Source organism: Lasioglossum baleicum, chromosome 12 (assembly GCF_051020765.1).
Source record: "Lasioglossum baleicum chromosome 12, iyLasBale1, whole genome shotgun sequence".
NCBI lineage: Eukaryota > Metazoa > Arthropoda > Insecta > Hymenoptera > Halictidae > Lasioglossum > Lasioglossum baleicum.
The window spans coordinates 12,426,979-12,454,063 of NC_134940.1; positions in this window are offsets into that span (position 1 = coordinate 12,426,979).

A 27,085-nucleotide genomic window follows, 5' to 3' on the forward strand; every position below is an offset into this window, starting at 1 on the left:
TCTCGACTCCGCTCTCCTCGATATTTCACTTTATTCGACCTTTTTCAACCGGCAACGTATTCCTCCCCTTCGTGAAAAAATCTGAAATTATACTTTCAGACCTTATTTTAGCTAGTCCCCGTACAACTGGGTCCTTAAATGCTTTCGAGGGGATTATGAAGTACTACGACACCGGCCACATGTGTTCAAATATCCGCATTAGCAAAAGAAAATTTAATTTTTAACCCTTTCTGTGTAGAAGGTCGATGTAAATCCTTTAATTAGCTGTGCTAAAAGTAGAGGTGTCGCCCTTTAAAACACGCCTAAATAGAGTAGTCTACGATTTTTGAAAACGAAGTGACAGTAGCTTGAACATGAACGTTTCGCCAAAGAAATGTGAATCCTCCGCTTCCGGTTGTCGCGTCGCACAGTGGGACCTTTCGTCCAAATCGGAGACAAAATCAAAGAACTTTCGATAGAAATGAGGTAGAGCGATGAAATTTTTTAAAAATTGAAGCTGAAACTTTGCAGAGCATGGGAAAAATAGGGAGATTATGGTAAGAACGTTCTTTAACGTTGAGAAAATTCGTTAAACTTGCACAATTTCAAGAAAATTGTGGTTTTTCCAATACCACGCGCGGAAAAAATTTTTTTTGAACATGCTGTACTTCATTTCCCGTAGATTTTTTCACGCTGATTTCAAATCTGGTCTCAAAATTTTTCTACGACCTCAGGATATTGCAAAATCGATTTCTTGAAATTCTACATGTGTAACGAATTTTCTCAAGATTAAAAACCGTTCGTACAGTAACCTCCCTATTTTTCCCATATTCTGTAAAGTTTCAGCTTTAATTTGAAAAAAATTTCATCGCTCTACCTCATTTCTATCGAAAGTTCTTTGATTTTGTCTCCGATTTGGACGAAAGGTCCCACTGTGCGTCGTCGCGACCAGACACGTTTTTTAATTGGAAGAAAATAATTTCCAGCGAAAGGACAACTACTTTTACTTTCTCTCAGTTTTTGAGAGGATCGATACCTCGTCACCTGGGTCGAAGGTCGGATCGAAGGTCGCCGCAGAACGGATCCGGACGGTCTCTGTCCAGCTCGGCAGACGATTTGAATTCCGGCCGACGCGTGCGGCTCGCCGACTAATTAGGTTATGCAAAACAGCTGTTACGCCGGACCGGAAACCATCCGCTATCATTCGCCAGAGATTCCGGAAATTTTCACCGTCGCCCGGGCGGGATTTTACCTGCGCGCTCGTTGTCCCCGCAGCTACGTATAGCCTCCACCTGCGAAACTTTCGTCCCTCGATTTACATTTTCAATTTCGGCAACGCGGCCGCAACTTCCGGTTTGAATGGCCTCGGACCGTCCGCTGTCCTCGCCCCGCGCCGTAATTCGGTCAATTTGGGTCGACATTAAAATTCAAATTTACCGGCGCATTAAGAGTTTCGTCGCGGCGAAGTTTAGGCGACTGTTGCGACGCCGACCTGACCGACAACACCCGAGAATTCGCGCGAAAATATAGCTAACGCGGTCCGTCCTGCATGCATTTGAATACTTATAGTTTATGAAGTCTGGCGAAACTGCTAGCGTGTTCAAGAATTTCGCAAATTCATTGTTACCGTCGAGACGATCGAGCGAGAATCTTCCTAGGCTTTTTAGATTCAATAAATGATTTTCGTTTGAAGTGAATAATCATATACAGTGGGTGTACAAAGGTATTCCTATACCTTTTAGAAACTAATAACTTTTTTATAATTGTACCAAACAACCTGATTTTTTATAATCAATTAGCAGCGAAATAGAAACGAAATGATATGCAAAAAAGATTTTCCAAAAATTATATACATATTACATGCAAAAATAAAAAAGGCATTTTTTAAACTTTTTTATTTCGGCCCTTAACGTGTGTGTGAAATTTTAAAATATATGTTTTGTACGTCTATAATGTTAGTTATACGCGTGTTGAAAATTTCATCGAGATCGGTTGACGCAGGAAAAAACGACACGCATCGAAAGATGTACGATTCAAAAGTCTCGGAAAACTACGATTTTCACCATTTTTACCACGCTTGTAGCTCGTGTGTATGTTAATCGATTTCGATGAAATTTTCAGCACGTGTATAACTAACATAAATCTACAAAACATATATTTTAAATTTTCGTTGAGGGCCCAAATAAAAAAGTTTTAAAAAATCCCTTTTTTATTTTTGCATGTAACCTTGCAAATTATAGTTTTTGGAAAATCTTTTTTGCGTATCATTTCGTAAACCAACGCTTCTAATTGATTATACAAAAATCAGGTCGTTTGGAACAATTATAAAAAAGTTATTATTTTCTACACCCACTGTAAATAAGAAATTTGATAAGTAACATAATGAGAAATGGAGTGAAGGAATACAATTTTAGAAGACTCACCCTTCATGCCGAGGACTAGCACCGTTCTCCGCTCGAGCACACTTTTCTCCGATCGATATTTAATCGATCACGGTCGCACCCACGGTCGAGGAACAATATCGAAACTTCACGATCACCGATACTCCTGTCTCGATCGCGGAACCGCGCGCAAACGATCGATCAGAGGCTCCAGGAACATGAAACACTCTCTGCAAAAAAGAAAATAAATAGGATAGATAACGATCTATGAATACCAAAGTAAGTTGTCAACAGCATTCAGTCTCTGCCATTTTAGCGGCGTTAATATTCACACAGGGTGCACTTACATAGCGAATCAGTATCGTAAATTCTATATGATCGGCGACGAGAAATGATGCGCGCTCGGGGACCCAGCGATAATTGCGATTAAATATCCGTGCATGGCTAAATGTTTGAATCGAATCTAAAGTCGTTAATGATTTATACTGAACCGAGTAGATTAAAGCTGAATTAAACATGCGATATATTCCCGGGCCAGCCGCAGCGCCGACGCGCCTATTCGGGTGTCCGTCTCTTTGCACGCCGGAAAATCGAGCCTGTTCCCGCCGACAGCAAGAGACACGCGTCGTATGTTAGACTATGAACGAACGAGATTGCGATAGGGATATTGGAACCACCCATAAAAACACACTACAGCTATGCCGAGCATCAATAAATTAGCAAAAATAAGATTTAAAATATAAAAGAGCAATAGAAAAGACAAAGAGAATTTTCAGGAATTTTTCTAATCGAAGATACTGGACCTATCGATTCCAAACTTTGCGGACCCATAGATCACACTTTTAAGAGAACACAATATTTTTTCCAACTGAAAATACATTCCCAAAATGCCGCCATAAATCCGAAACCATGCTCTCGACGAGATCTCCAGCAGCGATTTCGAGCAGCGGCTAAACTTCCGCAGTTTTCTCAAAAGCATCCTGTTGCCGATTTTTCAAACTCGCCGAGGACACTCTGGACAGACTGTTCCGTCCAATAAATTCATTCGGAGCCGGTCGGACCAAGGTAGTCTCGTGGAAAAAGGAAAGTAGTAACGCTCCGGGGACTCGATAAACAAGGCGAGAAATTTTCCCGTGGAAAAACTAAGCGGGCTGGCAGGCAGGCAACCGGGGATAATGAAATTCCTTCGGGTGTCGCGGGAAAGAAAGGAAATTCGATAAGATGTCCGGGGGTGGACAGGTAGAGGGGCGTTGGTAAGCAGAAATTCGAGAGGCTGGTCCCAGGGGCGGGCCAATTTACGAGCGGGCTCACGTCCCACAGGAGGGAGAGACTCGAAAATGACTCAGGCGCGATCGCCGTAAATTTCCGGAAAACCAAAAACAACCCAGGTTCCGGCGGCCTCCGCTTATCAGCCCGGGACGTTCCGCACCCCCGTGGGACGTTTCCCCAATGGGGAAACGCTTCCAACCCCCGTGGACCACGCGTAAAACTTTTACGATTGACCCTCGAACCGATCGAGACCGTCCCGACCCATACAGCACCAAAGTCATGGAACGAGTGACAAAAGAATCGTGTCTCTCGATTGCTCGACCTTTACGAGCTTGTTTCGGCGGTAACGAGCTGACTGGATGGCCTTGAACCGTAATCCCCTCAGGGCCTCGGGGAATTTGTAATCTATTTGCTCGTAGAAATTCATGGTGTGAAGAGGAGGGTGTCTTCGAAGAGCATGAAATTGCAAGGCTGCGACCTGACTTTGGGAGCTGTGCGAATTAGGACCGGCGAATTTGAAGCTGTAATCAAATCGTTCAATTTCAATGTGCGTATTTCAATTTTCGAATTTAATTTTCTGTATTCGAATCTTCGAATGGGAGCAATTTTGTCCGATTTTTTTAAGTGGAACCATGTCTCTGTATGTGAATCCTTTACGTACAACCTTCCTATTCAAATCTTTGAATGAGAACCTCTGTATTGGAATCCGTAAATTAGGACCATTGTATTTGAATCCTTAAATGAGAACGTCTTTATCCGCCTTTAATTGGAACCTCTGCATATACTTAAATCTTTAAACTGGGAACACTGTATTGAAATTTTTGAATTAGAACGTGTCTGCATTCAAACGATTAGATGCAGACTCCGAAAGAAACGCCGCCTTAAACTCGAAAATGCAAGCTGCAGCATTCCAATCTCCCTCAGACGAAGTGCCACGAGTTCAATTTCCCGGCACACCAGCCGGGGAAAAAAAGGAAGGCAGGTGTAGGAATAGTTGAAATTCAGGATTCGAGTCTCGGTGCGCGGGGCGACACAACGACCCGAAACGCAGTATTTCCTGTCGGAAAAGTTTCGCGACTCGCGGATTCCGTGGCTGCGGCAAGAATTTCATTGCGGAAATTAATACCGAATATCCGGGTGCATACTGCAACAGTCAGCCCCCATTTCCCGCGGTCGTATTCCCTTTAAAGCCGATCCGTGTTCCCGGTAACTGGTGCTCGCGCGTTTTGCAAGCTCCCCTCTCTGTCTCTCTTTCTTTCTCGTCTCTGTTCTATCTACTCTCTGTTGGCGTGTGCTCGTGAACTCGCAGCTTTAAGCTTAAACCGCGTCGGAAACATAGCGCGCCACCTACTTAGCTTCATTCCCTATTCCCCCCGCGGTACGGGTATTTTTAATATCGGAACGTTTCGGATGCAACCGGAATGGAGATCGAGATAGCTCGCAGAATGTGCAGCCACGAAGCGCGGACGCCGTTGAAATAAATTCGCGAAATTGTAGTGGAGCGTGTGTTTCCCTTTGAATCGTGGCAGAATCAGCTTCCAACGGCGGGTATCATCCTCGACAGTCTGCTGTCGAGGCTCCCTCCAACCCGCCAACAGTTATTTAGCGTCGTTATTAACTCCCATCTCTCGTAATATTAAAAATTCTACTCGCGGAATCCGATTATACTTCGCTACTATCCGCTTTCGGCTACGACCGTTCAAATATTAACGTTATAATTAGCCGTTTTATTCCATTGGCTCGATGGGTAAACCTATTAACTTCGCGATGCGAAAAATACGCCCGATCGATCATCTTAATGTATCGGACTTTCATGTATATTCGTCTATTTCCGTCGTTCGAATATAATACTGAGATTGTGTGCTATGATTCGAGATTGACACATTCAAATATTCGAACAAAATGACTCTGGTTCGAATTCAAAGATTTAAATACAGACATTCGAATTCAAAGATTTAAATACAGACATTCGAATTCAAAGATTTAAATACAGACATTCGAATTCAAAGATTTAAATACAAACATTCGAATTCCAAGATGCAAATACAGACATCCGAATTCCAAGACGTAAATACAGACACTCGAATTCTAAAATAGAAATGCAGAGGTTAAACTTCAAAGAACGAAATGCATAGATTAAAATTCAACAATTTAGACTTACTCTTTAAATTCGACGTCTCTAGCTGAACGCTTGAGCCTCAAACATGCCGCAAGCCGTAAAATCCCGTTTTCCAGACCCAGATTCCCTCTCCGGAGGTTCCAGCATAATTAATAAGCATTTTCGCATGAATCATTACCGGATTGCCAAAATTTCTCAAAGCGGCCGCGCTATCTCCCAAAAACCGAGTTTTACCGACCAGAAATTAGAATCGTCGGGGTAGAAGGCGTCGTAGAAATCGAAAGGAAGATCTGCTTTGTGGTCTTAGCGTTCTCTTTGAGCATAAATTAATTTTCCATCCGGATTCGCGGTCACCTAGCGTGCAAACAGTCTTGGAGCAGTTGAGGATCGTTGCCAGGGAGCGAGGAATGCGAAAAATTCAATGAAACAGAGCGGAGAATTTTGGCACACGAATCGGCGCACAATCTGCACAAATAAGGAAAAAATCACTGTGTCGATTGTCTTAGATGTTCTCGATTTCGTGGACAAATTGTTTCAGATAATGCGTGATAATGTTAGATTTACAAGTAATCACTCGATATTCATGCAAAATAAACATCTTCGAAAAAAGCAGGAGCCAGATAGAAATTTGTTTCTCCAGTATGCTGAAAATAATAAATAGACATTGTTTTGAATTCTTCTATCTTTGCTACTATTTTTAGTTTCCTGTGGTCATTTCAATTATAAATGCATAAACGAGATAATAACCTATTTGAGATGTGGTCAAGGTGTTAAAAGAATTTTAAAATGTTAATACACTATTTTCAACTTACTAAGCTGATTAAATAAAATGTTAGGATACGTAATTACGGAGGATTCGAAACGCGAACAGACGGCGATCAACGGCGATGTAAATAGCACTCTCTGACATAGCTGACGAACAGTCGAACTTCGAACCAGTCGAACAGAACAGGAAAGAACAAAACCTATGGGACTGGCAATGGTCCCCGACGGCGCTGCAGGCATCGCGGCAGAAGGCGTGAACTGACGGCATGCCGCGAACTTTTAAACTAATACATGGCGAACTGCAATCGCTAACAGAAAAATAGAAATTTCTACAGGGTGTCCCAAAATTCCTTCAACAGCTGGAAATGGGAGGTTCCTGAGACCATTTGAAGCAGCATTTTCGTTTGCAAAAATGTTATCCGCAGCTTTGTTTAGGAGTTATTAACAAAAAACATGGACCAATCAGAGCGCGATCTAGACGCGAGTTGTCACAGTCGGCCAATAGACAGTTGGCGCGCCGGGCCTTGGAAGTTCCATGGTTCCAAGTGCTAACCTGTTCTAACCTCAAAAAATCGTTATTTTTCAAGTTGCGTCACTGTGCTTACCGGGATGCGATATATTCGTTGTTTAGGAAGATTGGAGCTTTCGTACGCGCTGATAATTTTAATCGTGGTGTGTACCTCGCCGAGGTTAACGAGCAAGAACGAGAAGATGAAAATGTAAACGATCCCCAGCTTAATTCTCCAGCAGAAGTTGATTTAACTTGGCTCTAACTCGATTTGGCAACGCCTTTGGCTCCTTCTCTCTCTCCGTGTGAGCGAAATGGAATGGAAACGGTGCTGTTGTATTTATCTTGTACGCGGCGCACTTTCGATTCGACACCGCCAATTTCAGAATCCGAAAGTTCGGCTTTAACACACCGGTTCATTTATAATTGTTAGAGTGATATTTATCCGGCGAAAAATTGAACACTGGATTAATGGTTCGGACTATGTGCTGCTGGTTCGCGCCGAATTTCACGCGTGTACATCTCGCGCAATTATTTTATCTCGCGATAATTATTTATGCGCTGTAAGCTCTAGCAAATTAATTTTAAACGACCACTGTTCGCGCGTCGCAATGTACCTGCGGATTAACGCTCTTCTCTAATTTATTTCCAGTTGCTGTCTCGCGAACAGAGAGACGGTCAACGAATAAAATTGAATGTATGTGTGATATTGTTCGAGCAATTATTTCATCATAACTGATTCCTTTTTTGGGGTTGGTTTTGTTGTGTTATTTTTTAATCCACGACGTGCGAGGATTTAAAGTGTTGTTGATGGCGCTTCCCGAAGGTGATTTTTCAATTCGCATGTTCAGTCTTTAATCGTTTTTGTTTGATTTAAATATTGTTATTGTTATCGTCCAGGCTTTTCCGACCGAATTTATTGGAAGAACATTGGCCATTTATTGTTCTCTCCCGTATTACATTTTTTTTTTCAATCCGTCGGATTAAATTTCGACGGAACAATAAGGAAAACAAATTATACAAGAACCCCGTAAACATCGAGCATGAGTAAATTCAGGATTTTTTAACAAATAGAACAAATGGAAGGATTATTTAAAAAAAAAACACTGTGATCTCTTTTAACCTTCAATTGACTAGGAAAAAATACCTTTCTAACAAAAATTTGAACAATAGATGTTCAATAGGTGGAAAAAAATTTCGAATTTATACACCGTGTATAGAACACTGGAAAATAGTGTTAGTGAGTGAATATTTTTTATTGAGTTGTTTGCTGGATAGAGAGTGAGGATGAAATTAGTATAAAAATTAAACTCACCAACGATGATTCCGGATCCAGTATCCACGTTTCCGGGAACAACACGTTTGCTGTTGAACACGTCACAACAACACATGGCACAACGTCATCGCTCGCAATGCAACTTTCACGGATGGCCCGACACTTCTCAAATTTTCTCGCGCGTCGGAAACTCACGATCTACCATGAGGAATGATCGATGCGTCCCTCGCGATCGCCATTACTTCGTGCACAATAATTTCCTTCCCTCTTTTCGCCGAATTCTAGCAACAATCAAACGTTTCAACAAAATGAAATCAATAAATTTACAAATTCTAGAACAATGAAACGGAATAGCACAACAGAAATTACGTATTACAGAGAAAAAAAATACGTCGACAAAATAAGAAGAAAGTAGAATTTTCGTAGTACAAGACAGCCAAACTTTTCAATAAAATGAAACAATATTTCAACGGAATAAAACAAAGGAGTAGGATTTTTCAACATTTAAACTGGTACAAAGGAAAAGAATTTGTGAATCCGGGAGGCAAAAAAAATGCTCCAACAAAGCGGAATAAAGAAACAGCAAAGTGAAGAATTTTCTACATTCAGATATTGATAATTGCGACCGTGAATCGCCATAAACGACTACGGTCCATTCATAATACAGTAATCCAGCCCGAGGCAGTGCCGAAATTCTGCGGACTCGCGAAATGGCATCCAGCGGTTGCAGTACGTCAATTCCTGGACGTATTTACACGTCCACGGCGCTGAGGAGGTTCAATTGCCGAATGGGTCAAGGAGGAGAGTCGAGGTTCTGCTTTGGCCTCCAGTTGGAGAATGTCGAGTGCTTCTAAACTCGGATTTCCTCAATTTTTCATTGAATGCATACCATTTCACTGTATACTCCTTAAATCAAATTTTCAAATGCACCGATCGATGCAGCTTGCGATTCTTCGTAAAAAAACAATAACCACTCGCATCGATGAAACCATTAATTAGCGGAATTCTTTAAAGTGAACATAATGTTCTACAGTGTTTCATCCGTAGCGTTTTGATCAAATTAAAAAACCATGAAAATTAATAGTATTTAAATTTGAATGAATAGTCTTTCTGTAAAAATTTTTAAACTGTATTCGACAGTAAAATATAAAAGACATATTTGAACAAAAAAAGGAAGTTAGAAATTTCGTAAATAGGAACACTGTGGATCGTTATGTTCGAATTCAAATATCATAAAAAGGTATATTTAGAAGAAGAACAAACCCAGTTAAAAATTCCGTAAATATTTGCTATAGGATCCTGCAGAAACCGCAGAAAATTAGCCGAAGAGGATTTCCTCGTCTGAAGAACGCAGATATCCGATGGACAGATCGCAGATGTATGCCCAGAGATAACAAAGGACGTCCGAGGGGTCGTCGTTCGTCCCCGAGCATGCGAAATACCGTAAACAAGAACAGGGAGGGATTGCAGTATCTCGAGAGGGGTCGGTCGTTCGCAGGGAAAAGAGTAAGCGCCGACGTAGACGTTCTCGGACGTCGACGAATCTCGTCGAAGCTCCTTTTCATACCGGCGAAGCCTGCCATTCTTTCTCGGATTCCCTTTTTTACGGCGCAATCATCCCTCTCGCCGCGTTTTTACGTTTTTACGGTCCCGGCAATCCCGGCGACGACGACGGGTTCGTCGAAATTTTCTTTGAAACCAGTGCCGCCCTCTACTTCTCTTTTATTATTATCTTATTTCCACGGGAATTCTCTTGTTTATCGCGGCCAGCTGTTACCCTTCTCATTTTTATACTCGGCTGTAACCTTGACTGATGAGACTCGCCTCCGCGTAACCCGTTTTATGGCCGACTTTAGCGTCGCAACTCGAGAAACTGCGCTCTCACGCGACGATTTGTCGGCCGCGATATGTTCGAATCAATTTATGTGAGCGCACATGGCTGCCAATGAATTTATACGGCCCGTTTCCGAAATCACAGTACAAGCGTGGCGATTATGTGTGCAGTAACCGGTCAAAGTGAAGGAATAATATTTTTTGTTCGTCGCGGTGGTTCCGAGGAAATCGAATTTGAAAATGCAGCGAGTAAAAGGACAAGGAAAAATGCATACAAATTGATTTGGAGTCTTCGCACATATTTCTGGTACCGATTTTAAAAATTTAATTCCGAGCGAAACAAGTGTATACATTATCAATTATCTGTAGAGTGCGGACGTAATTTTCAACTCACTAAAATTGTTAGGGGAACAAGTACATATCTATTTGCTGCATATATTTATTGTTAGAGCGAATGTTTGACCGAAGATCTGGACAAACGATTACGACGCTGAACGTGTTAACGTCAAACTGCATAAATTCGTTCCAGAAGTCATAGAATCGAACAAGGACGATCGGAATCGCATAGTTTCCAAGTCAAAGTGTTCCAAAATGGCGCGCGTCGAGGAGCAGCCATCGAGAAGCGATCGGAGACGGTGTACAAAGGCGGGAGTATGGCTTCCAGAGGAGCATGAGCTCGAAAACGTTCGGGTGCCGCGATCTCGAGGTGATTATTGTCAAAGACAACCCCGCCGGGACGATCTCGAAGGAGCCAGAAGCTCAAAGAACGGCTCTCCACGAGAAATTCCCTTTTGATCAACGACTGTCGAGTGGTCGACGGGGACATTCGGTCATTTCTGCCACGAAATCGCAGAGGCTTCGATAGAATCAAGACGGGGCCTCGAAACTTCTCTTAAATTGAAGCTGCAACATCTCAGAACGAGAGAGAGAAACAAGAAGAAAAACTTATTCAAGTTGACTGAAGCCTTTTTAAGAAAGATTAACTTCAATAAATACTTTTGAGGTCGAGGCTTACTTCTCGATCGTAGAACTTGCTATGGAATCAAGATGGCTCGATGAAGTATATTTTAAACGACAGGTAAAGCATTGTATAATATGAAGAAAATAGGAATAAAAATCACCGAACAAGTTTTGACCAGGAAAAAAATTATTGAATTAATCACATTAATTGTCGACACTTTTCCCAGAAAGGTCAATTTCAATCAAGATTTCCGACGCCAAAAACTATTCGTTTTTAAACTTTATATTTCAGCTTTCATTTTAAAAAAATTTTTATCGATCTATCTCGACTCTGTCGAAAGTTTTAACATTTTGTTGCAAACATGAACGGGACGATAAGGCAGAGACGTGTCACGAACAGAGAGAAGCGGAATTTTTCGCGACAGACACGGTTATTACGCTATACCGTAAATATTTACAAGCCACGAATGAAAGCGAGACGGTCTACGCGCATTCGCGCGATTGTTTTCTTGTTTGCGGGACGAAATTACCCTCGTGCTTCTTTCCGCCAGCTGCGAAGCCTGCGAATTCGGGTTCCCGACGCTAATTGGTTTACGAAAGACTCTCGTTACCCTTCTCGGCTAACACGGGCTCCTCCGAATATCGTATCCGAGCTGAGAAATATTTTTTCGGACCTGAAATTTGATCTTTGAACGTGTTTCCCAAAGCGAATTTTCCCGAGAATCGTTTTTTAAGGTAACGCTGATTAATTTACGCAGGAATCCTATTAATTTTCTAAGGGACTATTGCAATATTATATTGAACCTAATTAATATTTTTTCGCGAAGAAATTAATTTCTGAAATAATCACTCGAAATTTCCGAGCGAGGAAATAAATATTTTATAAAAACTGAATCAGCTCTTATTACCAAGTACTTAAGTATATGTATATGCTTCCGAATATTTGATCGTAGCGCGTGAAACATTTTTCCAGAATTTCCCGGTCGCGAAAATTCATTTCTCCGATGCACTTGGCGAGTTTGGTCAGGATCGAAATTTCATGCGGGGAAAAATTGAAATGATAATTGACGGGTCGCGTTTATGTCGAGAGCCCGCCGCAATAAAGCTCGAATATAAATGCAAATTGGCACGTCAAAGTTCGGAGTTCGAATTGGAATTCCGATCGCAACAAGTTCGAAATCGGACAAGGCAAGAATTTAAATAAAAATGTGCGAATGCACGGCGGTTCGATGGAGTTCGAATTGGACTTGTCAATCGAAAATTCGAATCGCCGGCGCGTCGCGTCGCGCGAGCCGTTGCGGAGCCCTTTTTTCGCGCAAAAGCGACATTAATTTCGAATATTTCGAGCGTTGTTGCCAATGTAATTTGTTTCGAGTGGTGTTCCGGCGTGACGGAGACCGTTGCACACTAGCTTCATAGAAACCGGTAAATATCCCGTTTGCGGAGGCGCTCTTGCCCGGGGAACGCTATTAAAACCTTTAATCACCGTTATCGCCACATTCTATTCGCATTGTTCTGATCTTTCGTTTCTTCGGACCTCGTTAACGCAGACCGCTCGATAAAAATTACAAAACGTGAACGTCGACGCGGTACGTGCAACTTCGATCCGTATAAACGCGGCCGCAGAGCAAAAATAACGCACACCGAAGTCCTGGAGCAACAATGAACAGCAAACTCTGTTGGAATATGAATCTTCTTCATCGGAATATTTTTTTAAATCTTTTACTATATGCGACTTTGAATGGGAAAATCTTCCGATCGGTATGAGGCCAGCAAAATATGATTCCTCGTGAAAAACCGAGTCGGAATTGTAGAAATATTTTTCGCCTACGAGGCTTCTTCGTTCCCGAGAAAATCAAGCTTGTACATCGGTTGAGATTCAAGTGTTCAATACGTGCGTGCGTTTTTCCTGGAAACGGAGCAACGTAGGCGGAAAATTTATTCTGTAGATTCGACGCAGAGTGTCACGTAGAGAATCTGACGAGCGTAGTCATGTTACGATTGTGAGGATACCTTACGGAATAAATAAATAAATAATTCATCTGTAACACGAGAGCTGCACGGTGGTACAGTTTCATTTGGATTACGCACAGTTTGTAACGAAAGCAACGACGCGGTAAATCATCGAAAACCAACTTGCGTATTTCACTTGTGCAATTTTCGGAATATGTTTACTCGAAAACGGAGAGAGCCCCGTAGGAAAACACTTTACCCCACAGTTTGGCCTGAATTTTTCGGGGCGATTACAGTGCCACCGTGCGTAATAAACGGCGATACAAACATCCGACGGTGTCCCACGGCGAAAGCGATTACACGACCGACCAGATTCTTTAGTTCCGCCCTAGAAAGCAGCGAAACGATGTTACTGAAACCGGGAGGCGTCCGTGGATGAGGCTGGTTGGTCGTCGAACTCGATGGAACGCACCTGGACCGGCTGAAAATTCCGGGGCGAAACAAAAGCTCGGGGGAAAACAGCTTGCTAGGCACGCAGAGATATCGGGAAGGGAGGGGGCTGAAAAAGCCGAAGAAATTGGGTCGATGCGGGGGCGGGGTGGTTGTGGGGGCGGCGGAATCGACACAGAAAAGTTGCCTCCGCGTCCAGGAAGTTGCCAGTCGATAGCTCGAGTTGTTCCGTGCCAGCCGGGGCTGCCTGGAGGGGCTGGGAGTCGGAAAACGGCCGAGGAAGACAGAAAACGATGGCGAGAGGAAAAGAAAGAGAGACAAAGAGAGAGGGGAGCCAGAAGATTCCGCGGGCAGAAAGGTCAAGAGAAACCCGAGTCAACTGTCGTCTAGCACGATGGGAACGCTGTCGAGATCCCGGGGTGCGCAGTGCGGAAAGAATTCCGCATCCTGCTGCCGCCGTGAAGGTCATCGCGACGCGAGAGCACACTTGACCCGGTTCCCAGAGTGCGTCGAAGGACAACCGCGGAAAAACCGCGATTATTTTCGGCCCGGCTGCCTTGCCATCTCGAAATAAACCACCCCCGAAGGGATCAAGGTTTCGCCCACCACTCCCGAGGGAATTTTATGAGCGACCATCTCGCGAGCTTTGGATCACTTTTGCTTGCGAGGCGGTCCGGTGACGTCACTTCGCGTTCAACACTCGGAAGGCGAACGATTCCGATGCTGGTACCGATCAGAGTTATTAAATATTTATCTAAAATGATTACTTATATTTTTTACTATTTTATATTCGAACACTCTTAAAAAGGTGATAGCTTTTTTAATGTTGGACCATACCAGAGTAGGGCAATAATTAAAAATGACTAATAGTCTTTTTGAATGCTAGTCATAGCAAATTAGTTAAAACTTTTTGATTAGTTAGTTATAGCTACGTGGCAAATAGTTAATCACAGCTCTAAGTAATCGTTAGCTATTGCTTATTGGTAGTTGATGATCAGTCATCAATCTTTACTCATCAGTCACTATTTTGCGATTATCATACATTAATATTATTAATTAGTTATCACTAACTGATCAAAAAGTTTTAACTAATGACTATTTGGCTATGACTAACATTCAAGAAGACTATTAGTCAGTTTTAATTATTGATTGATTATTGCCCTACTCTGGACCATACGATATGGATTTTTTTTTTGGGACGTTAGACCTACATGAAAAAAATTTCAATTGGTGCAGAGAAAATACTAAAAGTTGTTCTTATGCTAAAATTTAAAAAATATGATTTGTAAATCTGTGGCGATTATAAAGACGATGACATAGTGTGAGCTGGAATATTGGATAATTTTATAGAAACGTTCTCGTTCAGTCTGTTCGTTTCAAGATTTTTTTTGGGCGGGTTTTTCACATGAAGGATCAGCAAAAAGTCGTTCGATTAATAGCCAGCAGGCTGCAGTCAGAGTTTTTTTTCCGGAGGAAAGATCCTGAGAAGGTATTAAAAGCGGCCGGCGCGAGTGGCGCGGCGACTCGCAGACGTATGAGTAATCTCTCTGATGGAGCTCGTTCGCTGAGAAACCACTTTCAATCGACGGTAGAATGGGCTCGGTGCATTTTCAGATTGCCTGATTCTTCGGGTCCCGGACACCAAGTATCCTTTCTTGCACCTGAGACGCTACTTTCCGAAATGTTTTCGAGCTACACGCCAAAGAAATTTCTGACGAGTTTGTTCGAAGTGCTGCCCGAACTTTATGCCGCGACGTTTTCGATGAGCAATACACTTCTTTATACCAGAAAACGTTACGTTTGTATCTCGGAAAATTCTGCTACGTTCCTCTGAATATATCGAAGAGCTTATACCATGAATCATAGTAGATTAAAATGAAAGCTGAAGTCAGAACATTTTCGTTGAACCGACTGTTTTACATAACTGGCTTCATACTTTGTTCTCGTGTTCGTACAGTATGAATGTTAAACAGCTTTTCTTATGAAGAAGCCATATTAAATTAAAGTAGAAGTTAGCATGAAACACGAGATTCAACCGGGAGTCGAAAGAAAATGTAAGTAATTACTCTGTTCTCTTAATGCGCGTAATGTGTACGCTGATGCGATCCTCTAACGCATAAATTGTATTAAATTTCGAGAGAAATTAAACTGGGAAACAACACTCGAGTAAAAAATTGCTACTTTTTGCAGGAAACCATGAACCTCGCTTGCTCTAAGATACCGTTATGCAAACAACCACTATTTTATGTGATGTAGTAAAAATCGCCTTTAATGAGTATTTTATTCCACGATAAAACATCTAGTTTCTGCAAGAAACCATGAACCTCATTTTCCCTAAGATACGTCAAAATAAAAATCATGCACGATCTGAACAAACAAAGATCCACTATTTTTATGTCATACAGGGTATCTCAGCTGAAGGAGGTCACCTAAATATCTTTTTTATATTTAATAGCGCAAAAAATATTTATGGCATAATTTAAATGGTATCGAAGGAGGAATATCATAGAAGAACAATTTCTTGTGTCCGGTTATTTTTTCAGTCTTTTCAAGGTCATCGTTATTTTTTTATCGGGAAAACTTATTTTTTTTATTTCATCTTATATGCAAAAAAATACATTTGAAAATGCTTAAGTTATTAACAAGATGGTATAAAAAAAGTAAGCTTCCCGATAAAAAATAACGATGACCTTGAAAAAACTATGGAGACAATAACCGGACAAAAGAAATTGTTCTATGATATTCCTCCTTCGATACCATTTAAATTATGCCATAAATATTTTTTGCCCATTAAAAATAAAGGAGATATTTAGCTGGCCTCCTTCAGCTGAGACACCCTGTATAATAAAAATAGCTACTTTTTGCCAGAAAACTAGAACCTCATCCAATCTAACAATAAGATACATTACTATAAATATTATGCAATATTTTAATAAATACAACAGCTTTGCTATATTTCATGTTACACAATAAAATTAAATAATTTTCTATATCACAATAAAAAATCACGTTTCAGGCTCGCTGGGTCGTCGAAGTGGACTCTATTTGGAATTTGTTCGAACGTGGGAGCCAGATTTGGATTTTGCAAAGTCTGCAAGCCGGTGAGAGAGCTTTCGACTGATCAAACTGCGAAAAAAGGGGAGTCCAACTTCGGACCGTGGAAAATTCTCCGCTCGAGTCTGCACGCCTCGGTGAACGCTCAAAAGAGAAGAAGAGAGAGGAAGAGAGAGAGACTGGCTCCCCGACGTCTGAAAGTCAACTCGAGGAGAAAGAAGCTCCCGCTCCGAAGGTCAGACCGCCTTTGCTAGTCAAGGATAGGCTAACTGTTCCCCGGACTTCCAGAGATAACTACCTTTGACGACCCTCGGCTGAACCGGAACTGCCCATTCACGTGAAAACAAATTGGAGATGTAATATTTTTGAGAAGTTCCGCTGCCTCGCCCGCGGAGAAGGTAATTTACGTAAAATCAGTGGAAGAGCACGGCTGCATCTGACGGTTTATTAACTGTTCAAGTTGGGAAGAGTCTTTTTACTTGCGAGGAAAAATTGTTAAAAATGTTCCTAGACTGGTTTATACACGAGTGATTCTTGGGGGCACGATTATCAGAGGATACTTCGTAACATTTACAGTAGAAACTGATGTTACGAAATGATTTAATAGTTCGTACAAGCAGAATTTTTTAATTATTTCTGAGACCTAAGATTTTACATTAAGAAATTGCTATTACTTGCAAAAGCTGGCTAGAGCCACTTACCCTACGCTATAATCATTTTTACACAATATTTTCGTGATCCACTTAAGGGTAGCAACCCTTGTTTGAACCTACTTTGCCTTTGTGACTATAAAATCACCACCAGAAAATTTTTTAATTTATTCTGAGACCTGAGATTTTATAGCAAAAATTGTCTGCGTGATTTAAAAATTGTTTTACAGCAGGACCTCGATAAATTAAGGCCCGATGGATAATCTAGACGCGATGGAAATAATTGAAATGTACATTATATTCCAAAATACATTTTTTATTATTGAAAATTTATTTCCCTTCATAATATAATCATATTTAAACATATATTTGTTTATAATCGGGATCCGGTTAGTCGAGGTCCTACTGTACTTGCAAAAGAGATTTCTGTTACTTGCAAAAGCTTTCCCTTCGCTATAATAATAATTTTTGCACACTATCCGTGAACATACATTCATGCAGAGGATAAAAGCCTACTTTTACCGCCCGAGTTGATTTAAAGCGGAACAGTTCGAAAGGAACAATTTCCGTCGCGACGCTACACGGCAGATACAGTATTAACGAAAGAAAGCAAAGGTTAGCGACGTGTAAACGTTTCTTTCTCCTTCCGCACATTCGCACATCGCTAACTACAGCTCTCGGTTAGCTATACCTCCTCCAGCACGGTTCCAAAGGTTCGTTTTCTCGTGATAAATCGCGACCTTTGTTCTTGGGACATGAAAAAGTCACGACTCCTGTTGTGAGAAATCATGTTACCATGACAGCAGAAGTCGTGACCTTTGGCTCGAGATTGTCCGCGAGATATTTACGTTGGTAGTAATTCAGACCTGTGTGTTCATTAAACAACAGGCTAATTTTAACTCGGAATGAAACGCTTCACGATACCGTTACCATTGATCCAGAGCTGCGGCCTTGCACTTTATTGGGACACTGTGTAGAATGCTTCGACGCAATCACTAGTTTAATCAAAAAGTTAGCCGCCGAAGTTAGCGCACTTGCGAGAAGAAGTATAGAACAGCACTGAAATTCACACTTTATGAAGACTTCTCGCTGAGAATCGAGTTCCAGTTCGATTCGTTCGACTGCAATGCAAACCCCGTCAAATATTAATTAACTTTGAGGAAAGTCACTCGAGAATTTCTAATCTTGACCCGAAAAGTGTAGACGAAAGAATTTGTAGATACTGTCATACTCTTTTCAACCGATTAATTCTGTTAAAAGAGATTTCTGCTTAACTCCTGCTTAACTCCTATTCGTTGCAAGCGGAGCAGCAAATTCCGATTTTGCATGAAGATCCGCGGTATAGTCGTTAGATCACTCGAGACATGATTGCGGACGAGTTACGAGGCGCACCAAAGAGTCAAGTTTCGAGATTGAATCCCTTTCGAACAAAACTTTCAAAGCGGACCGGAGAGCAAACTCTTTTCAAAGACTCATAAATCATCCCCCGATCCCTGTAGCACCCCAATATAGTTTTAGCACAACTAAAAACGTCGTATAGAAATTTCTAGTCAGCAGTTGATTTCGATACTTTGTAGAATATAGAATATAGTGTATTAAAAGACGATTGTACCAGAAAATGATTGTGTTAGAATAAGACGTCTCTATACACCAGATAAGGGATGTTCACCCTAATTAGAATATATCTAGGAAACACCACTAAGTTGAATGGAGAACACAGGGATAGAATTAAATGCAACGTAATAAAGGATTACAGCAAACCGACTTTGAAGTTGAGTTCGTATTATAGTCAGGGGATGCTCACCCCTTGGATCGCACCCTTAAAACACACACTGCAATCAAAATCCCCAGACGTAGTAATAAATCCTCGAGCACATCGCACTCAACAACGAAACTTTAGAAGCAACTACTAGACCAGAAGCTCTCCCCCGAGACCCACAATCAACCCTTAATCCCGAAGCACCCCAAAAGAACAGACAAACCTCGGCAAAGAGTTTAATCGATCTGCAATCTTGAACTCTATACTTCAACATGCTACGTGCGAAAACCTGACAAATCCTTTCTATCTTATCGAAGAGATGTTCACCCTTAGATTGCACCCTCAAAACAGAGGACAATCAAATTCTTCAGACATAAAGAATGTAATAAAAATACCGGAAGCACGTCGCGCTCAACAATGAAACTTTTAAAGCGACCAGACCAGAATCTCTCCCAGGAGACTCACAACCATCCCCTAAATCCCAATGCGCCCCAAAAGGAGCACACCGACCTCATAAAAAGAACTCGAGGAACCACAAAATGACTGCTTGAAAATCTCTACTCTTGAATTCCGAACTACAATGTAGTATTCATGGAATGCTAACAGTTTCTCCCCGTTTTATATAAATAGACTGCGGATCTTTATGTGGAATAAAAATGGAACAACGTCAGTTGCAAGGAACAGTAAACATGTAGACCTTCCTTTTCTTCTTTAACAATTTTAACAGGTTCAATTAAATTCTTTTAACGCGTCTACTAGACCAGAAGCTTTCTCAAGGGAGATATACAATCATCCCTTAAATCCCCGAAAGACCGTTCAAACTTTAGCAAACAACTTAATCAATCTGGAACTGTTCACCTGAAAATTCTCAATCTAGAGTTCCACAGATCCTCCTCCCGGCAATCGTCCAATCTCTTTCAACCATCCCCCAGAGCAGCTCACCCCAAAAACCACCCCTAAACCCCACAGCCGAAAATCACCATGAGCATCAAAGCGACCAGGCATCCGACCACCCAGGACTCGACACCAAAACCACAGGCTCCCTCCTTGGCCCAGAATCATCCCCCAAACCACCCTCAGCCTTGAAAGAAAACCCTGCAAAAACTATGCCAAGAGAAACTGCGGAAAAATCGCGAATCTCGGCGGTACCGTTAGCAGACGGGCTTGACAGTGTCCCCTGACAGTGTACGCGGTTCCAGAGGGTAGTTGAGCCTGGTAAAATCCTTCTTAGGGGATGACGATGACACGGTTGTCGCGTGTTTAGTCCGTTTGGCGCGGCGCGTACGCGTTCGGAGCGGTGTATGGTCGCGCGCGCGCCTCGCAACTGGCCTCGGTGTGTCGAACAGCCCTCGACGGTGGTCCGAGGGGGTTGCAAGGGGCTGACAGAGGTTGACCCAGTTTGCGACGGGGGTGGCGAGTGCGCGGTACGGACGCCAGCACGTCGCGATGCCAACTGAGGCGGCCGACGCTCTCGCGAGGGCTGCGCGGACCCGAGTTTTCCCCTTTCGCGGCCCTCGCAACCCCTATCCGAGGCTCACTCAACCCCCCTTCCACCTTCCTGCGTCCCGAAAAATTTTCTTTCGCCGTCCCGGAGCCCCGAATTTCATTTCCGCGCCTCTTTCCTCGAACCGAGACAACCGGACACCATCGTCCAACGTTTCTCGGAATCGCCTAACCACCCCCTCCCCCCTCACTCGAACCACCCCCTGGACAACAGCCCCTACCATCCTTTCCGAACAGACTCCCCTCCATATTGATTAGTGCGCGCAGTCCTCACGAGCCAGCATCCAACCCCGATGCTACACTCGCTGTCAACATGCCTGCCAAATTCGAAATTCGAACGGGGCTGCAAGCTACCCCCCTTCCCTTTTCGTTTCCTCTATCTCCCTCTCTCCCGCGCGCGCTTTCTCTTCCGCTTCTCTCTCTCTCTCGTACCTTGTGCTTTATGATGGATAGGGGGTGAGTCTCTCTCTTTGCCCCGTTAGGTGCGTGAGTCCTTTCAATGGGCCGCTCGCAGAAGCAACCCCGACTCCAGCATCGTTTCAATGGAGCCATTGTGTTATTTGTTGCGAACTACGGGCATGGATTTTGTAATGAAATTGCGTTTTGGAGCTCTGGCTTTGTACTCCGTGCGGCGCCGGTCCTACCGAGGTGTGTGCGCTTTTTTGGGGTTTTTCGATGTAGTTTGAATTTGCTTTCGTGGGGGTGGAATTGAGGGTGATAGTCCTTGTGGAGTGAGAAGAGTTGTTTGTATTAGTTGCTCTTCAGTAAGATTCTGTATAAAATGTCTTTATTGAGACTACAGTCTGGAGAACAATTTTTAACACTAAACCTACCGACTATCAAAAGTGACTGATGTATATAGTATTTATTTTATAACAATAACAAGATTAAATTTATTTTTGTTTTGTGCGATTTTTACTATAATATATACTGGAGTCAAATAATGTATTCAGTCAATTCTCATTAAAACACCATTACAATTTCAATAATTGTCAAATAGAAAATCTGAAACGGGTCATTTGACCCCTCGTGGTAGTTTTAATGTTAATGGTTTGTGCTGGACGTGAGTCAGGGTGGCTGGAGGATGTCGCTGGATGTCGTTCACCCTTGGGTAAGATTTGTAAAAATTTTATTTTTTCTGGAGATACTGTTAAGATGTATTTTTAACATTTTTTATTAGACGTAATTGTGGTTAGTTTAAAAAATAATCCTCATCTGCTAATCATCTTTATGTACGATTTAGAGAAAACAATTTTTATATCTGATAAATATTTGTGGAATTATTTATATTCAATTTTTTTTGTCTGGCCTATTTGAGGTTGGTTTAGAAAATAATCCCTCGCTGCCAGTCACCACTATGGAAGATTTGGGAAAAATAATTTTCTATTAATAATTTCTATAGATTCTGGGGTTGGTTCAAAAAATAATCCATGACTGCGACTCGCCGTTGCACAAGATTTTCCAAAAAACATTTATATTCATGAAAACAATCGGTGGAATTATTTTGAATATTTTTTATCACACGTATTTGAGGTGGATTCAGAAAATGAGTGCTGACTTTCTATTTGCAATTGTTTCGCACAACCGCAGTACAAAAGCACAATACAATAATTCCCTTCTATAAAAGTAATACACACGCACACACATTTCACTAGAAACAAATATTGCTAACGCGGTTCCTAAAGTAAATGCAATACATGTGTTCAATTACATATGAATTTAATTAGAGTCTACATATATCCATCAATAAAATTGAACCAAAAGTCTCCTTAAATATTAACAAAATAATTCGTGTGATAAGTCTCATTGCATAAAATATTATGATCCAATCTAGCTTAACCCGAGAAGCACAACCAAACCGAAAGGTCTAGAATAAAATATAAATTAGAATAGCCACCTTGAAAATTCCATTTCCCATCGTTCGATAAAAAATCGAAGATCAGGTGTCAGGGTGGCACGGTCTTGGCAATTGAGGAGGGGGTGGTTTGTCTCTAGGGTTGTTGACTGGGTGCGTGTGTCCTTTGAACGAGCTACCCCCGAAGACGAGTCGAGTGGAGTCGAGTGAAGGATGGCTGAGTGAAGAATTGAGGGTTGGAGGGTGGTCCGAGGGTGGGGGTTGCAAGTTGGATGACATTCGGATAGAATTATTCGGAGACTCCCCTCACGCCAACAAATTGCGTCTTTGAAACCTGCCCTGTCTGGTGTAATAATTAACGCGTTGGCTGCTAAAAAAAATCTCAGCCCTTCGAACTACTTCAATCAACCCTTGGGACATTTGTCTTTTCAGAATGAAATCACAAAGTTCTAGCCAAAATGTGAAGGACCAAATTTATTGAAATAGTCCGTAATTTTCAACACAATATAAAATGAGCAAAGGCGGCGCCAGTAGGCGATAAGCAAACATGAAAATCAGGCAATAGGTCTGTGTTCTTTGTCTCCCGCGTCCATGATGTGCGTTCCTGCTCATTTCGTTTATAGATAGAGTCGCGTACAGACATGTGATACGTTATTAGAAGTAAACTAAGTATTTGTACCTTACATTATACAGGGTGGGGCAATAACTTGATTCATGGCGATATTTTCTTTCGAGGTCATCTGAAAGTCATCGTATAGCAGGTCGTTGAATTCGTTTCGACGTCGCCTACAATATTATGAAGTTAAAAATACCCAGTTGAATTGAAAGATATGACAGCGATCTTAATTTTTCGTTGAAGATCGATTTTTTTTAATTTAAAAAATGGCAATTTCTTGTCGGTTAAATACCGATTAACTTTGGTAAGAAACACTTTTCTGACCGACCATCCGAAGGGGCTGAAAAATCGTATTCTTTATTAAATAGCTTTGCATATACATTTAAGTGAATATGGTTTACTGTACGAAAAACCCTAATATAAATGCTTGGACAATTAATTCCATTATTTTTCAAAACCTTCTGCACACTCGTAAAAATGTTCTAGTCCCAAGGACAAGCATAAAGTTCTAGAGTTAAAACGCGAAGTGCACATGCAGAGTCAGCCAAGGCTTCGTTTCGTTCACTGAATTAAACACAACCCTTCGTGCTTTAGGTGGTTTTGGAGAAGCGCTGTTAACTCGTCCATTATTTCGAAAAAAATGTTCCGCGTCCGGGCAATGGTAATTAGCACTACATCCAGAGAATACGGAGTCGATGCGCGGGGGGTGAGGCTTGGGAGAGGGTAATTATTTGTAATTGTGTTCGAAACAATGAGCTCGAGCGCGAATCGTCCCGAGCCAGCCTCGTAATGAAGTTACTCCGGTTGTATAAGCGAGGTGAAGTAATTCGAACGAACCACCGCGTAAAATTTTCCAGCCGGCATTTTACACGTACCCCCGAGCCATTAGTATTGAAAAACATAAATTATAACCGGGCCACAATTATGCGGTGTTCTTCTACTCGCGAGCACTCCCACCCGTTGTAATTCTTCCGACATTACAAAAATCTATTAATAGGGGCATTATAAATAATAGGGGCACCATAGAGGACACACAAGGAAAACGCACCCAATGGTCTTGTTATGCGAGTCCGACGGTCTCCATTTGCATAATGCAATGCTCGATGCACTGCTAAAACGATCCGCGAAAAAAATCGGATTTAGTCCCGGGTTTACTGGACTGCGGAGATTTTCGATGTTCCGTGGTGCTATTCGTTCAGTGGTCTCTATTCGATAAACTACCCTTCGATAAAATACTGGAAACACATGTTTTATGTAGAATAATTTTCAATAGCTGTTTACGATTAATCAATATAAACTTTCAACATTTATTTTATCAAACTTTTCAAACGCAGCGCTTTCATTCGAATTCGCTAAATTGGTGGAAACCCCTTCGGCATTTCTCTATCCACTTTTCACGGCAAAAACATTCTACAATAAAAAGGGACCTGATTGAATTAAAAAATAGGAGTTTGCCCTTTAAAATGAGCGCAGGAACATTGTTATCCAACCATTTTTAACAAAGTTACAGGTGATCAATTATCCAAATTGTTGAAAAACTGTAGTTTCCTGTCCGCTATTTACATCAGCGGTGTCCTAAAAAAAAGCGACGTAGTTGTATTAAAAGTAGACTAAATTTCACCCTTTAAAATTAGAGCATTAAACAAGTTTCGTTCACGAAATTACAGCAAATCGAACAACGACTTCTCGAAATACAGTGATCCCTTAATTCCGACTGCAAATTCAAACTATTCGCAAGCTTCTCTCGGCGGAGCTTATTAAAAGTCCAAAGTCCAAACACAAAAGGACTAGTATTTTGCCGGTCTACTTTCCGCGCGGCGTAAATGAATTTACAAGGGTAACCAGCATAAATTATCCGACGCAAGTTTATTTACAAGTTAGCTCGGCATGAAGTCTATTTCGCAAGTTCATTCCGAAGCTAACACAGTATACCGGATAGCTAAAATAGAAATTCTCTGAAACCGGCGTCGCACCAAGGCAAAAAAGCCAGCTGTAAATCATGGGGGCGGAGGCGTGTATCCGTTAATTATCAATATCGACAGTGGCCTAATACACCGTTCGCATAATATGAAAATTACAGTTGGGCGTTCTGGCGTGGGCGCTTTAACCGCGGGACACAGGTGCGAATAGAACGCATTTATTAATTGATTAAAATCGCGTGCGTAGCCGACCGTGTGCTGGACGGTTTCAGTTTTTCCCCGCTGCGCCGCCGCCATTTCGAAATCCGGCCATTGACCGTTTCGGGCCGTTCGCGGGCCAAAGACGTTATTAATTCGCCGTTGATTCGGTAATCCGGCGCTCGTCCCCGCTCATTACCAGTCCGTTCAATTAATTAATTCGACCGGCGGACAGTTGTAACTTGTGTCAAAACTCGGATGTCCGGCCGCAATACGGTCCGGTGCTCGCCGCTCGCTGTTATTGTCCAGAAATTCGCGGCTCGGGGGTCTCGCCGCGATATTAAAATGCCACGGTCCGATTCCCCTTGCGAATGCACCCCCAAACCACTCCACAAACCATCCCGAAAACCTGCATCGTCGAACGAAAACGTCGTTCGATCGCGCCGCTTTGTAAATTGGAATTCCCCCATTTTTACACATCCCGCTTTTTCGGTGGCACCGAAGACTGCGCGCTGGCTCTCAACTTGGAACGTTACACAATGAAATCCATTTCGTCGGCTCTTCATTGTTGATAATAATTCGTAGTTAATTCAGACCCGTCTCCATAACCAATTTAATAGAAACGTGGAGAGAATAGGGTAAAGTGCCCAAATATGGTATAGTCCCCTATTATGGCACTACCTTAGGAGAAGTCGCACTCTAGTGAGAAAATCCTCAAACAATAGTTTAGCATGTTTATTCCAACAGTGTGCAGTGCAATCGCACCATTCTATAGATTTTAGTATGCATCCTCCGTCAGTTGTGTTTCCACGTGTTGAATGTTTTTGTGGTTAGATTTTCGATTGTATCTTTTCGAGGAAGGTAAGTGATTTTGAAATGTTTGAACATATCTGTAGTTCCAGTTTATTTATATTAATGTTTGCCAACCGTTGGTTCGGACTGAAATCCATTTTCTCTTTGTCAGTAGCTATTATTATCAGTCCACGTGGAGTTCCCAATATGGCACTACCAAGGGTTCCCTAATATGGGTATAGAGATTGACATTCTTGGTGTGGGTGCCGAATATGGCACTAGGTGTCATATTCGGGACTCAAGGTGTACCATATTAAATACCCCTTTCACTGGAACCTGCAACTGACACACCACAAAAAAATATATTTTTCCCAAGCTGTATTAATTTTTGAACAAACTTGACCCCAGAATCTTATAGAGAGGAAATGCATGTACAACTGGTAATTTTTTGGACGAAAAAGAGCATTCTATAGTAATCAAAAAATAACCAACAAAAAGTAATTTATATTTGGACACTTCACCCTAATGATCGTCTCATTGTATCTAACTATTTGAAGTGCACAAAAATTAGAGACACATTTTTTTTATTTATTCTATGAATTACGACATAAATTGGAATCGTCTTGGATATTAATTCTTAACTTCACACTGTAGATTTTCATAATAAAATTAGGTATACAGGGTGTCCCAAAATTCCTTCAACAGCCGGAAATGGGAGGTTCCTGAGATCACTTGAAGCAACGTTTTCCTTTGCAAAAATATTATCCGCAGCTTTGTTTAGGAGTTATTAACGAAAAACATGGACCAATCAGAGCGCGACCTAGACGCGAGTTGGCACAGTCGGCCAATAGACAGTTGGCGCGCTGGCCCTACTGTCCCAATTCGCCTCTAAGTCGCGCTCTGATTGGTCCGTGGTTTTTCGTTAATAACTCCTAAACAAAGCCGCGGATAACATTTTTGCAAAGGAAAATGTTGCTTCAAATGATCTCGGGAACCTCCCATTTCCGGCTGTTGAAGGAACTTTGGGACACCTTGTATAAAGTTGCAGGTATTGTCAATTATAAAAATCTTAACATAGATCTAACTTAATCGTTCGCAACGTATGACTCAATTTTGTACAACGTATCAGTCTCAATTTGTTACAGAAATTTCCAAAGAAAGTGTTTCCCTGATTTCCTCGAATCAGTAGCAATCAAAATTTGGGAATGTGTCGTTTTAGCCAAACAGCTCCGATACTGTGAACTCA